At 40.3% G+C, this 13,643-nt stretch overlaps 1 protein-coding gene across 2 annotated transcripts in view; it reads left to right on the top strand.

Annotated features, from left to right (window-relative positions):
- LOC111244353 (uncharacterized) overlaps nt 1-13,643 on the top strand; it is a 70,937-nt gene that overhangs the window by 2,642 nt on the left and 54,652 nt on the right. The window lies entirely within an intron of this gene.

The following is a 13,643-nucleotide window of genomic DNA, read 5'->3' on the forward strand; positions in this document are numbered from 1 at the left end:
GTCCGCCATCGTGTTTCCTTCACTCCTATTATTACCACTACCAAAAAGAGTTTGTCTCACCTGCAAACTGCAATCAGAACAGAGTGCAGCTCGACATTGTCGAAGCAGTATGCAGGCAATGCCAGACTGTCGATTGCCTGCGTATGAGTCAATGCACGGGTACAAACGGGAATCGTGTATGTATATACATATACCTGTGTGTGTGCTCGTGTGTAATAATACCTCGTGCAGGGACATGCAGCAGGCACTGCCGGAATACAGCTTGTGCAGGTGCTTGTTGTCATGGCGGCGTGGCGACGACGGACGTAATTGTGGGTACATTGTTGATGTGTATCCAGCCGTCGCGCTGCGTGACAATGCTGTAGTCCTTTCCGCGTGACGTTGTCTGCCTTCTTTCCCCTATTTTAGTTTCCTCCATATGGCGGGCCGGTGGCAACCATATGCTCTCTTTCCCGCTCTCTCTTTCCCACTGTGTTCCAGCGTCGCTTTGAACGATTCTCCAGGAAATTTGAATCAAATCTAGACTGCTTGCTATCTTCTTCTAAATCATACCCACGACCTCCTGTGCTTCGCTCAAACATAGCACATCACAGATATGCACACACGGACGCCTCCACCCATTGTCAAGCACATAGAGGTATCCGTTACAATCCGTGCAGAAGCTGATCATTATGACATCCGATGACCAATCGACAGACGCTCATGCAACCACCGTATCAATGCCACTTTAGGCCACCTATGTTCCCGCCAATAGCGTGTCTCTCCGTTGTTACGGTCGATACAGGCGGCTAGCGCATGTAATAGAATGTGTATTGTCAAAATGGTCATCGTCGAGTACAATGCCGATGGTTTCATCAGGCGAGAAACAGTAAGGGGTGTTGCAGGTGATAATGATTTTAATTCACGTAGGAGGCTAAGCCAACGTCTGTGTCCTCTGCCGTGTTGTTAATGAGATTCGAATAAATTGCGATTGGCGTTCTCTATTGATCCAGCAGTGGAACGCAGAAGTGGCTGTACGACGAACAATAGGTCCAGAGGAAGTCGACCAACCGGGCCTTCATTTGTTGCGATGGCAGCATTAAGCCATGAGCTGTGGGCGGTCTAGCGTGCTGTGCTACGATACGGTGTTTGTGTATATGACACCGCAATAATTAGGAGGTCAAGCTGCCTTCTCTCGTAAAAGAGGCTACCAAACGGACTTGCTTGATGGCGTACATCGTAACTTGTTGCACTATTGGCCTTCGGCCGTGATCCTATACTAGCCGTAAATATTGATAGCCAAGTTGTCTAAAAATCAACTACCAAGGAAAGAGCCGCGGGCGTGGCTCTTTTTCCTGGTAGGAGATTTTCAAACCGCACGATATTACTCCCAAAAAAAAGGAAGCAATTACTATACAAGTTTCATTGAAATTGGCCAAATGATTAAACCATATTGCAGCCTAAGCGATTTGTTTCAGATGTTCGTAAATCAAATATTGAAATGCATTTGCTCGAAGGAACACATTTCTATGGACTACAAAAAAAGATAACAATATATTTAGTGTTTTACGATTTTTGTTAGACTGATATATTTCACGTTTCAGGATAAACACCAATTCAATTTTGTACGTGCGGATCACTAGCCTTAGTTCCACAACTACGACTGTTTTTAGCCTTCGCGCCTCTCTCGTCGGAGCATTAAGCTTTAAACCCAGAACTCCGCTGAATCCTTCTCAGACGTCGGACTAGCCCGAGCCGCACAGCTCCTAATCTAACGCTCTAAATTCGTCCTACAGTAATATTGATGATGAATCATATTGGCCTTATGCCTTACAACATTGATCGAACATTTAAATCCGTTTCTAAGTTATTCGTTTTATTTGACACTTAAATGCTGCAGAACACCTAAACTCCAAAGCGGAAAACTATTGAAATGTATATTCATCCGGTGTATACATTCGCGTTTACATTACAACGTAAAGTGTTGTTTCTATATTTGATCTAAAGCTCAAGTAAGTTACTTTTTTTACTTCATTTTGTGACAATCGCTTATAGCGCTTCAATTTAGCCCGGACCTAGGATGAAGCTTTACTCATTATTGGACGTTCACTTCTGGAGACTACTCCCCCACCCCGCTAACACCCCCCAGTGAAGCTGTCTTTCTGCTATCTGCTATTCCATTTATTATGATTACCACACACTTGGTAGAGAATTCACTGACAAGATGGCTGATAGAGCCGAGTCAATATAAAACGAATTGCCGAACAACGATTGTTGGGTTTTTGAAGGAAACTGAGCAAATACTTGATTCACTTGGTGCGATTGTGTATAGCCACATATCGATATAAACCATAAATTTCCCATGTTATGGTTTATCAGGGTAAACCACAAAACTGAAAGGTGTGGCAAACGTAATGCGTATATATATATATATATATATAGACTGAAGCTGGAAGGTTACACTTAAAACAACCGACACATGTAATAATGCTTTAGTCTCGATAATCTGATTGTATCACCATGATTCATATAAACATATTCGCAAGATACGTTTTATGTTTAAAAACCTATTTTCCTATATATGATGACGTTTTTGGAAATGGACGTCAGCTAGGCTTTAATCCTACCGCATCGCCTACCTCGTAGAGGAGATCATTCTTGCCCCGATTCTTAGTCGTTCGTAAAGTATCTAGTAAGGAATTTCTGTTGATTTGTGAGACCCTTAAAAAGGACCACGATGAGCTCACTAAAACATGCTTCGCATAGTAACATCTTTGTATTGAAAGACGAGGATGTTTATAAACAGATTCTACTTTGAAAACGATCCAAAGGTTTCGAAAAGCAAATGCACTTGTTTTCATTAGATTTGGTGGATGGATAACCGGCGCCGAGGATGCCTATACCATCACTACTTTTCAAATTGCCATAAAGTTAACTGCGGATAAATTGCGGCCTAAAATTTTAGAGCCTATCGTGGTTGCGCATTGTCCTCTACACATCTCGTTATTAAAATAATATGTGTCCCTCGAAAATGGCAAAAGACTGTTACATAAAAGGCTAGTAGGGTCTGCAAGGTAAAGCAGAATTATTAGTTAAAATACTGTATCATTTTGGCCAATCTCATTACGTCCTCTTTCTTCCTAAATAACCCGCACTCGATCGAAAATCTTTCAAGTTCGCTTTCTGTTCCAGCCGTTTCTAATAACTTCTTCAGAGTAACAAATTCTATATCTTAATTTGAAAAATTCTATAACAGTTTTAATTTTATTAGTCCCAAACAAACATTTTTGAATAGAATTTCAGGACTAATTACGTTCAAAATACTGTAAATTTTTTTTTTTTTGTCAATTTTAGTGCATAAGTTTTTTGCACATTTATTGCCACCTTAGCATTTATCTTTTAATTGCTATACAAAATAAATGAAAAGTTTTCCGAAATGCTATTGAATTTTGAACAGCGCCTAACGAACCTGAAGGCTTCTAGCCTGCGCCTATTTGTTTACGTGATCTCTTCGTGTTACACCCAACCTAACCTAGACCTTAATAAATATACACCAACAATTATCCCATGGTAATTGCTATGCTTTACGTAATCCGTCACCAGTATTTATCAGCCTGTTCTAATGTGTTTGCTAAGGAATTCAGCCAGCTTTCGATTTGTCTCTCTCGTAATATGCTGGTTTACAATGTAATTACGGGTCCTTTTTAATGTTGGCTGATCGACCCTGTTTCCGTAGTGTATGTGAATAGGGTCTGACGTCAGTCGATCTATGAGGGACATGCGCGAATTAAGTTGGCCTTCGGTCGACTTTTAATGGGCAACCACCACCGATAGAGAAGGAACTTGAGAATTTTAATTTTTCTTATAAAAAATAATTAAAGATGTCATGATAATATTTGATACTCCTTTGCTATTTGATTGTTTATATCCGAGTAATTTTCTTCTAATTAATATTTATATCCGTTTTTGGACACTTTAGGATTTGTATTTGAAAATGAACTAAATATTTTTTACGCAAAAATCAAGTTTGCATTTTTCGCTTTAGCTTCTCAAATGATATCTATAAGAAATTTGTTCAAAAAAGTTAATTTTTACTCCATTGTTACATACGTAAACTGATACAACTAGTAGAATTATCGCGTTTTTTTATTTGGAAAGGTTTTCGGGGCAGGTATACGACCTGTATCATCTAATCAGGATTTATCAACTGGTGTCAGGAACTACCTAGAACACACTGCTAAGTTTATGCTTTCAAACGGCACTTTCGAGCCAAAAAGTAGAACCTAGGTGGCTGAAAGTGTATTACAGACCGATTCAGCTCATGAAGAACTTTTGGTTGATTCCAAGAAATACGCCCTACATTGGATTTTATGCAAAAATTTTTATCTCAATGTCACCTAAGGGAAAAAAGCTATCACATTCGATTTTTGGCCTTTTTCATTCATATCCATTTTGGGTCCATCTGCTTATCGGAATTTATCGACTGATGAAACTGGTGAGAATAGAAAAAATTCAGGAACATTGCCATCCTAGCTGTGTCCTATCGTACTACTAAACAAAATAATAAATATTAACATAAAACGTATAATATATCAAAGAATCCCTGTGTGGACAAAAGAATTGCTTAGCTTTGTTAAATATTATATCATCACTGCTACCCACAGAAAGACAATTTGCTGGCTGGTTCACATGTGGATTCTCTTTTATTTTCCGCTTTGTATAGTGGAAAAAAAAAAAAACTCCGCGCTAATTTGCAATCGGAATCAGTATTTTTTTAGTATTTTTTAGCGATTTGGAGCTGAACGGAGTTCCGCGTTGAGTTATGCGTGCTGTTGTCTTCAGTAAGGCGCACTATACGCCCTAGATGGTTTTTAGGCTTACAATGTTTGGTGCTCCTTCCGTAAATAGGCCCGAGAAAGTATGACATATGGTGCGGTAACTGCGTAACGAGATGATTAAACCTCTTAACAAAACTTTGGCACAGCATAAAAAGTAAAGACTTGAAGGCATGTATGCTCCAACTTTATGTATAAACATTCATTTGTCAAATTCAAAATACTGCTATTCCGATTATCATTTGTAGAAATGCTAAAGCGTGATTGAATCTATCTAGAGGACTATCGGTAGAGGGTCTATGCACAATATTTGGAGTGTTATAATAATGATGACGTGATTGACTGACGTATCAAGTTTAGCAAGGCCTCTTACAAGTTAATAAAGTTAATTGCCAATAAAAGAGTAACTTTTTTTCCTCTTTTTTTTCTTGATGCTTAAAATTATTTGCAATGATTGAAGAATTTGCAGCAATTTAAGATCCGCTAACAACAGGTACTACATAATTTTTGCAAATAAAGAAATAAATTATACGAAATTCAGCATATATGTATATATATATATCAGAATTTGGTGTGATACGGATCGTACAATCACGTCCATATGCGTGAACAGCTATGGCACAATATTACATGATTATTTTTCTCAGGAAGAGAATATCACCTTTTTTAAAATCTCGATCTTCTCTGTCTTTATCATCATGATTGTATACAGTAATGTGTAATTATTCGACTTATTTGTACCTACACCCAGAAGATCAACCGCATTTATTTTAAAGACTTTTATCTTAGAGAGGTCCCTCGTAAAGGATCGATACTCATGATTACTAGGTTAACTTTCGAAAGCCTGTTAAGAACGAAAGGAAGACCCCTGACCGTGAGGCTTCCATATTGTCGAACATACATATTTTAGCAGATGCGACTTAGCTGTCTGGCTTGTCTATTGTCTCACGTGTCCTTGGAGGATGGAACCGCATTTCCGAAGCACTTGAGGTTCTCAATATTGCAGCCAACAGATAATCACTGTTGAAACCAATCAAATGGATAGATGAGTAAGTTGTCTGATAATGACGCCTGATTTCCGTTTCGATTCCATGGGCAAAGGATACAAAAATTAGTAGACACATATCCAAATAGGAACTCACGAAGCTGATAAAATTTATGTTTGATTTTCGTTTTGAGAGCACTCTTTCGGGCGACGCGTAATCTAGTGCTACCCCGTGAGTGCAGTTGGCTCGAACGATTCGGTCGGGTCACCTTCTGGATTAATAGAATTGCTCAATACCGAAGGCAAATCGGAAATATGCAAATAGATAACGGCCGCTGCGGTTTAAGACGTCGTAGTAAACTGTAGTCTGGTCTTGCGGGATAGGGAGGCTAGGCAAAACAGAGTCTCGCTGGTAACATCAACCAGATTTGACCAGTTTCTGACTCACGCAACGCAGCAGCCAGATTTTATGACAATAACTGGCACAACTGTCCTCGCGGATTGTTGCCCCTTTAGATAAGATTATGTTATAGCAATTTTCACAAAACTGCCCATAGCAAGGACCTTAGAACGAATAGCTGTACCATGTATCGACATAGCTATGTCTATGAATATGTGTACATCGTGGCGGACACAATTGGTGGGTTTAGTTTGAGATGGAATCAAGAGATAAACGGCCATACATATGGATCAAATATACGGGCAACACCGTATAGAAGAGGGTGACCGGTGTCTATAGTTTTCACCTCTAGAAGGTATTTCACGAATGCAGCCTAAGCCACCACGTTCTCAGCAAGCGCGTTGGCTGCAGGGACTACCATAAAGGTAAATGATAAAAATTGGTGAGGGTCTATCTTACTTTATCTTTTCTAGTTCTGTGGAGTCTCTGAGAATCAGGCTTCTATTTCATCGCTCGATGCCCCTTCCGGAGCTCATCAGTGGTGCTTAGCGGCATTTATGGATAATATGATGTCCCCTTTCGTCACACATCTTTCGACATACGACTAAGGTTTATGTACAAAAAATGCGAACAATTCCTGCGTTGTATATGATGGCTCACTGCCGCTGGAGCGGCCGGGTAGACTATTATCTTGCATTGACCACAATTAATAACTTACTTTTACGCTATCTTTCTCCGGATGATAATGCCGTTGTCCCTTCTCCGGCGGCAGTTTACAGACGATCAGCAGCGGCCAATGGCTAAAGTCGCAAGGCGTTCAGCCACAACTTTCCCCTGTGCCTCCTACCTCCCTATCTGCCGCCTCTCATGTGAGGTAATCTCACAAACAGAACGCCTGTGGCGCCTAATGTGGTGACAGTCTTAGTGGGTGCTGTGTCGTAAGCACGGTGCCATCATCTCATGGCCCCTGGATACTCCACCAAGTGTTTCGCATGGCTACCCACATCGTTCAGCTGAAATCTTCCCCTGTACCCGGATCGTCCCTGTAAATCCCCTCAATGAAAACCTCATCTCGATATCTTCTCTCGGGTCCTGTGCCCGTGAATGCTCAGATACCGACGCTGTCAGAGTATGACGTGCATTGTCCGGGAGTGGAACGCTTCTGCACTGAGGTAAGGGGCAAGTGCTCTTCTTCCGCGTGTATCGTACTCTTGGCTGATAGTCTTGGGTTCAACAATATTGGGTAACGGGCCTTTTTGGTAAGTCGATGCTATGGCTCTCCTAACAAAAAAATAGTTATTATTGAAAGCTATATTGGAAGCCGTTCTGGGGATTTTGTTTGTACCGACTTTCAAAAAATTACAGACGAACTAATACATATGCCACTATTGTATGCAAAACGGCGCGCAATATCTTCCAGAATTATTAATTCGACTTGTTACTAGCCAAATTGTTCTTGTAGGTAAATAGGATTTTTCTTCGCAATATTTTGAGGAACAAAACAGTAACGAAGGCTGAACATCATGTGTTTTGAAACTCAATCATACCTTTCTTTCCTTCCAGGGCAACTGTGTAATGCTGACAAAGATTATTTCCCTGCTTGACATTTTTAGAGGTGTCCGATCGGCAGATCCCATTTACATTATGTGATTTTCAAATCTGAACCAAATACTTTACACGAAATGTTTAATCCCAGCTGTCTGAAGATAAATCTGCGTTACCCTATCCAGAAGGCCGAATATAGCCGTTCTAAACACTTTGAATATCTGGAATTGTGTGGCATTGCAGAAGCCGATTGTGTCAAAGTGCTGCAATAACTAGCGTGTTTTCACCTATCATATGGAATAGGTCTATTCCGTTCAAAATTAGGCAATCAAAAAAGAATGTGTACGGGTTTAGAGGACAACCCACACTGTTCAATATTGACTTAACTGCGTTTTTATGTGCTCTCAATGCTGCCCGATTATCTATAGAGTTTGTATCGCTTAGTTATAACAATAGAATGTGTCGTACCTAGACAGCTCATTTGCGAGGGATTTAAAGCGGATCGATAGAGTCCGCTATTCTACAAAGTCCCGAGTCGAGATATCGCAGGATGGCATGGACACGAACTGACTTTATCCGTTTTTTCTAGTAAGATAAACGTGAAACCGGGACGTGATGCCAGGCAACATCGATCAAACGGGGCTACGGCGCTGTTGGATTTCAACATAACCGATCCGCACTTTTGCAGATGCTGTTGCTATTACCAATGTTACGCTCTGTGGTGCAGTAGCCATAACTGCGGTAACAGCAGCAATGGTAGAATAGATACTACATTCTCTGGCAGTGCCCTTAGTTATATAGATGAAAGCATCAAGAAACCAATAACGAATCCGTTCTGCCTCTTTTTTTGGACGCCCCCTAACTCAAATCAGTGCGTCTCCACCCCACCCCTTCTGCGCCGACCATCTTCGCGCTTCTGCTCGAATCGGATGGATGAACTCTGATCGGTCGAAGCCTGATCGGTTACTGATATCGTGATACCAGTAACGACATGTCGTCTATCGGCTGTTCAGCAAAAACATATGTACTATGCGTATGCTTCGTATATAGATTCATACACACGTGTATTAACAACAGTTGTCTGTGTACGTGTGGATTTGTTATTTGTTTTCGTATCTGGGAGAAAGTTCACGACAACTAGCGCTTGCTGCTACAAATATTTGTCGCAAAGTTAAAGGCGAAGCCCAAAAGCGTTCATTTCGTTTAGTCGAGAAAGCGAAAACTACGAGGGAGCAATTTAATAAGGTTATCTGCACCTATTCCCCTATAATACATTCATCTTACACATCAGAAATATAGAAATATGTATATATTATTGAGACACGATATGGCATTTATTACCACTAGGTGACAACCGGCCGAGTATGTCCCATGCCTCCTGCTATTATTACTATTCGTCCCAATGAAATTAACGTGCCAATCATTTATACTTACATGTATGCCGCGTACAATGTTGGCTTGTGGGGTAGCGGGAGGGAAAAGCTGCCATTGAACAAGAGCTGATTAGAGTTAGAGATAGTATGTGGTCTCGGGAGATGGATCGATGAATAGATGATTGATTAATAAGTGAATGGTTATTTGAGGTTATTTGATTGGAGAGGAAATTTTCACGGTTACATAATCTTTTCCGTCTCACTAAGCCAATCACGAAACGGTACGTCCTCGAATGCATGTTCTGCACGACAGCTCATTTTGATTCTTGGGTTGTACAGGTGATCTTCAGTTGGATTTGGCACCCCTTTCGATCGTGTGGCTTTCCAAGCGATCGGAAAAATAAATCAAGACGGTATGCTTTACACAGCCTAGTTTCAGAACTTGCGATTGATACCTACTCTGCAGGATCTATATTGAACGAATGCATCGTGCTTAAGTAAAAAATGAAACCGAAACTGATAATTAGGCTTGTAACTAATACTCTAAGTTACAGAGACAGACATTTAGTTTGCGACTTGCCCATTACCACTCTTAAACTCGATTCGAGTTTCTCCGTATGCCTGCATATATGTTGTATGGTTTTCAAATGTAAGTGCACGTCCAGGCGAAAATTAAACGCAGGGTGCTGTTATGCTCGTACGCGTTGTTTCATGTCTGTCACAGACACAGATGCCTAGCAGCCGGTCGCAATTTTCTAGAAGCTTAGTTTTACTTTTTATTATTTGTTCGTTTTCAGATGATCTTTCTTAAAGGGGATAATCTGACATCCAGCTCTAATTCTGCTTAGTTAACCTAACTTACATGCTTGTAAAATATTCAATAGTGGCTTTCTCTACTGCCTAGTCGCTTTCCTTTAATAGGACCAGGACTCTTTCTTTGCTCTAGAAGAACGAACTATCATTGTTTTGATCAGGGTCTCTAACTTTAAACTCCCTAAACGGAAGGACCGAATTCGTAATAGCATCCAATAGCTAATGCCCAAAAAGCAATTCACGAAGCGTATGGCGAACGTTCTATAACTAAGCGATATAGATCTATTTATCAATCCATCAGAGGTGATCTAGGGCAATCTAAGTTAAAGTCTAACGGCCGGGATAGAAATTAGCGAACCTTTCTATAAAGGCCATACTCATCGATGAAGACTTGTCGTATGATGCGGGAAATGTTGCCTTTTGCCACTCGACGTACTTTGAGGGTCTAACCTGGGATAAAACTCTGTAATGCGAACAAAATGGTGATTTTGTAAAGCAGGGAAAAAGCTTTTCCACGATATCCCAGCTAGGTAGCAGAAAATGCGAAACAAAAGAGGAACAAACAAGAACGGCAGTAAATTAACGGATCCGTGCGCACAAGCACACAGCTTTCCGCTTCAAAAAACAAAGAGTTTCCCGCCAGCGTGAACGTTCTGTATTTTCTCTATCAAGAAGTAAGTCTCCCTGACTAAGTAGCCATGAGCTCATAAGGAAGTGAATAGAAAGCGTTGGCGTAATCTTCCGTCCCATTGGTCATTGAAAGTTGACTTCATTTCTCAGAACCTACGAATGAACTGGTACCAGATTTTGGCGATAAGACAATGAGTAACGAATAACCGCGAAGTGCTATATTGAGGCTAAAATCTGCGAGGAAAAACATCAAAATTTCGATTCTATCTATCTAAGTACAGTTGTCCGGTTAGTTTAAATAGATTTCTCACTCACGAGGCACTTGTTCGTTGTCGCCTGACAACCTATATCTGTCGTGCGGTTCGACCTGGTCAATTTCAGAAGGAGGCTTTCTGCAATAAGAGTACAAAAAAAGAAATCACATATCCATATACGATTTACATAGATTTCATCATCATCATCTACCAAGGTCGGAGCTATTCAGCGAAGAACGCCAGCTACTGTTTGATGACTGAATACAACACCACAACCAAATAGTATTCTATCAGTGCCATTGATGATTAAATACAGGGACACATTTACTTTTCAATATTGAAAGAACGACACTGAAAGAAAATTCAATGATTATCAATAACTTCTTTTACCATTACGTTTAATCAGTAATCATTTTGCGTTACAGTAACCGTGTCCAGTTATATGACGCGGATACGTCATTCCCAAGATTTTATGCTGCATTGATTTATAAAGCTGCGGGCACTGGACGAGGTGAGCAGTACAGAGAGAATGTCCCAATCAATTGACGATCCTCATTAAAGCAAGTACTTTCCGTCAGTGACCAGAGCAAATTCATCTTGAGAGAATGCCCCCCATCTACCGATATTAAACCAAACACGCAACAGCCTTTAAAGTTTCCTCTGGATTTTTCTGTAATTCAAAAGTCAATACAGGCTGAAAATCTCTGTGCAATCTTACTTAGTCTATTAAATTTATCTCGAGCTCTACAAAGCTCCTTTTCGAGTACATATAGTGCCATGTTGGTATTGTGAGCCAACTTACACAGGGGGACGCACATCGACGCTACACGATCGCACTATACTGGTTACAACTTCTTTTAAGTAAAAACTACTACTTCAGCTGACCTGTACGAGTGCGCTTGTTGCCAGGATTGTGCATGTCCTTTGGAACACTTTATCAACGTTCGTTGTTTTCATTTATGTTAAAGGAATGCTTTTTTTTTGTGCGGTTTACTAGCGTATTTGATATGCTTTTGACATAACGTCGATATAGTTTAGTCTTCGTACGTTGCTATCTTTCTTTAATCGCAATGGAACTACAAACAGGAGCAAAAATGAACTTAGTGATAACCAATGTTACACATTATTTTAGAAATTTTCAAAAAAAAAACAACAATATCTTCAACTTTGAGGCAAACTCTTACCCGCCTGAAGTTGCAACCAGCAGTCAAACAGTTAGCGAAAAAAAATTTAACTTAGTATTATAAGGTGGTTGCTGGGTTCGCTTTGTCAGAGCGTGTAACCGTCACGATGTGATCACGTGCGCATACGTAAATCGACGGTAGTATTTTTAGTGAAGAAAAATCGGAGTGTGATGCACGATATCACCCTTAGCTAATATGCATGCTACCGTTAAGTTCAATGCCCTGACAGATTATCAGCCATAGGATGAGGAGCAGAGCAACAATTAGCAGAATTTTATATCCAATACAATGCTCAATTACATATGAAAAATCGAGGGAATAAAGTGCTGCTTCTTCGCAAATAAAAAAAAAGAGCTGTTTTTAGTTTCGCTGTGCAGCATCTTCGCCGCGACTAAACACAAACCACATTATAAAATCACATTACGGAATAGAACAGGAAATCCAAGTTCGATGCATTAGTTATGTGTATGCTCACAATGATTCTGGGGTATTACAAATGACTTAGCTGTGTACTAAGTTACAGTTACTGAATATAATTATATTTGAAGAAAAACAGGTATTATTACCTTATCGATTGTCCTACTCTTATACCATACCACTATACTACAATCAATCCCTAGCAAATCGTGAAGGTGGAAAGTAAAAGATGACTGCCGAGTGTGTCTGCCCAGAACACCAACAGAAAAATGAAAGACCTTTAACGAAGGTATGAATGAGCGGTGGCTAACGGAAAGGTATATCTCGGGGTCGGATGTGAGCGGTAAGAGTATCTGCAATGTCGCGCCTTGAAGTATAGTACTTCTGTAGAGAGTACAGACGAGTACGTGCTGTTCATGCATGAAAAAACGCTGATCTAATCATTAGCAGCGGCATGATGCAGGCCATCGACCGTCAGCCTTAGTCCTTCGAGGACGAGACGTATGTTCCGCACTGAGATAAATGGCCACCTTTCCCTTAGAGACGAGCTGATAATCTACCTTTCGGAGGATGTACCCCTATCCGAGTTGCCCATGTCATAAAATTAAGTCCGTTGTAATTCTATGTAGCAGACATAGCTTTATATATTTTCTTGTTCTTTCGCTTGCCTTTGCCTCTGCGTCCGACACAAAGGGCAAATGAGGAAAAGAGCGGAGAAATGCAAGCGTACACGAGGTACCATACAAAATAGATGCAATTGTAGGTTTTTTCGTTGGCCAAAAATGCTGCGTATCAATGATACCACAGCGAAATCTGACCTTAAAAAGCCACGATGAAGGTAACAATTTGTAGTACTGCAATCATTTTTCTCTGAGGAGCTTTTTTCTGATTGTACGGACGTAGATAGCAGCATGCAATGCTGCTGCACAGTCAGGGTGCAAAAATGGAAAAGGACCGCCCTTATTTAGCTGTTTATATTGCTTTTCTTTTAGAAGGTTCGCTTTATTCTGAGGTGTTGACAAGCTGTTAAAAATAGATTCCATCGAAGTAGGTATAACGTTGATACTAACTAATGCAGACACTGGCTATTTATATTGTGCTTGATCGCTAATTGTACATTGCTAGTTTTCATTCGAATATACTTCGTGAAGCAGGCTGAGATCACGTAGCCTTTATATTAGCTCGTCAAAGCTTTAGTAACATTAAGTTTGTAGAGGGCAAATTTTAC

This window comes from Varroa destructor, unplaced genomic scaffold, assembly GCF_002443255.2.
Source record: "Varroa destructor unplaced genomic scaffold, Vdes_3.0 BEIS01000002.1, whole genome shotgun sequence".
Classification (NCBI taxonomy): Eukaryota; Metazoa; Arthropoda; class Arachnida; order Mesostigmata; family Varroidae; genus Varroa; species Varroa destructor.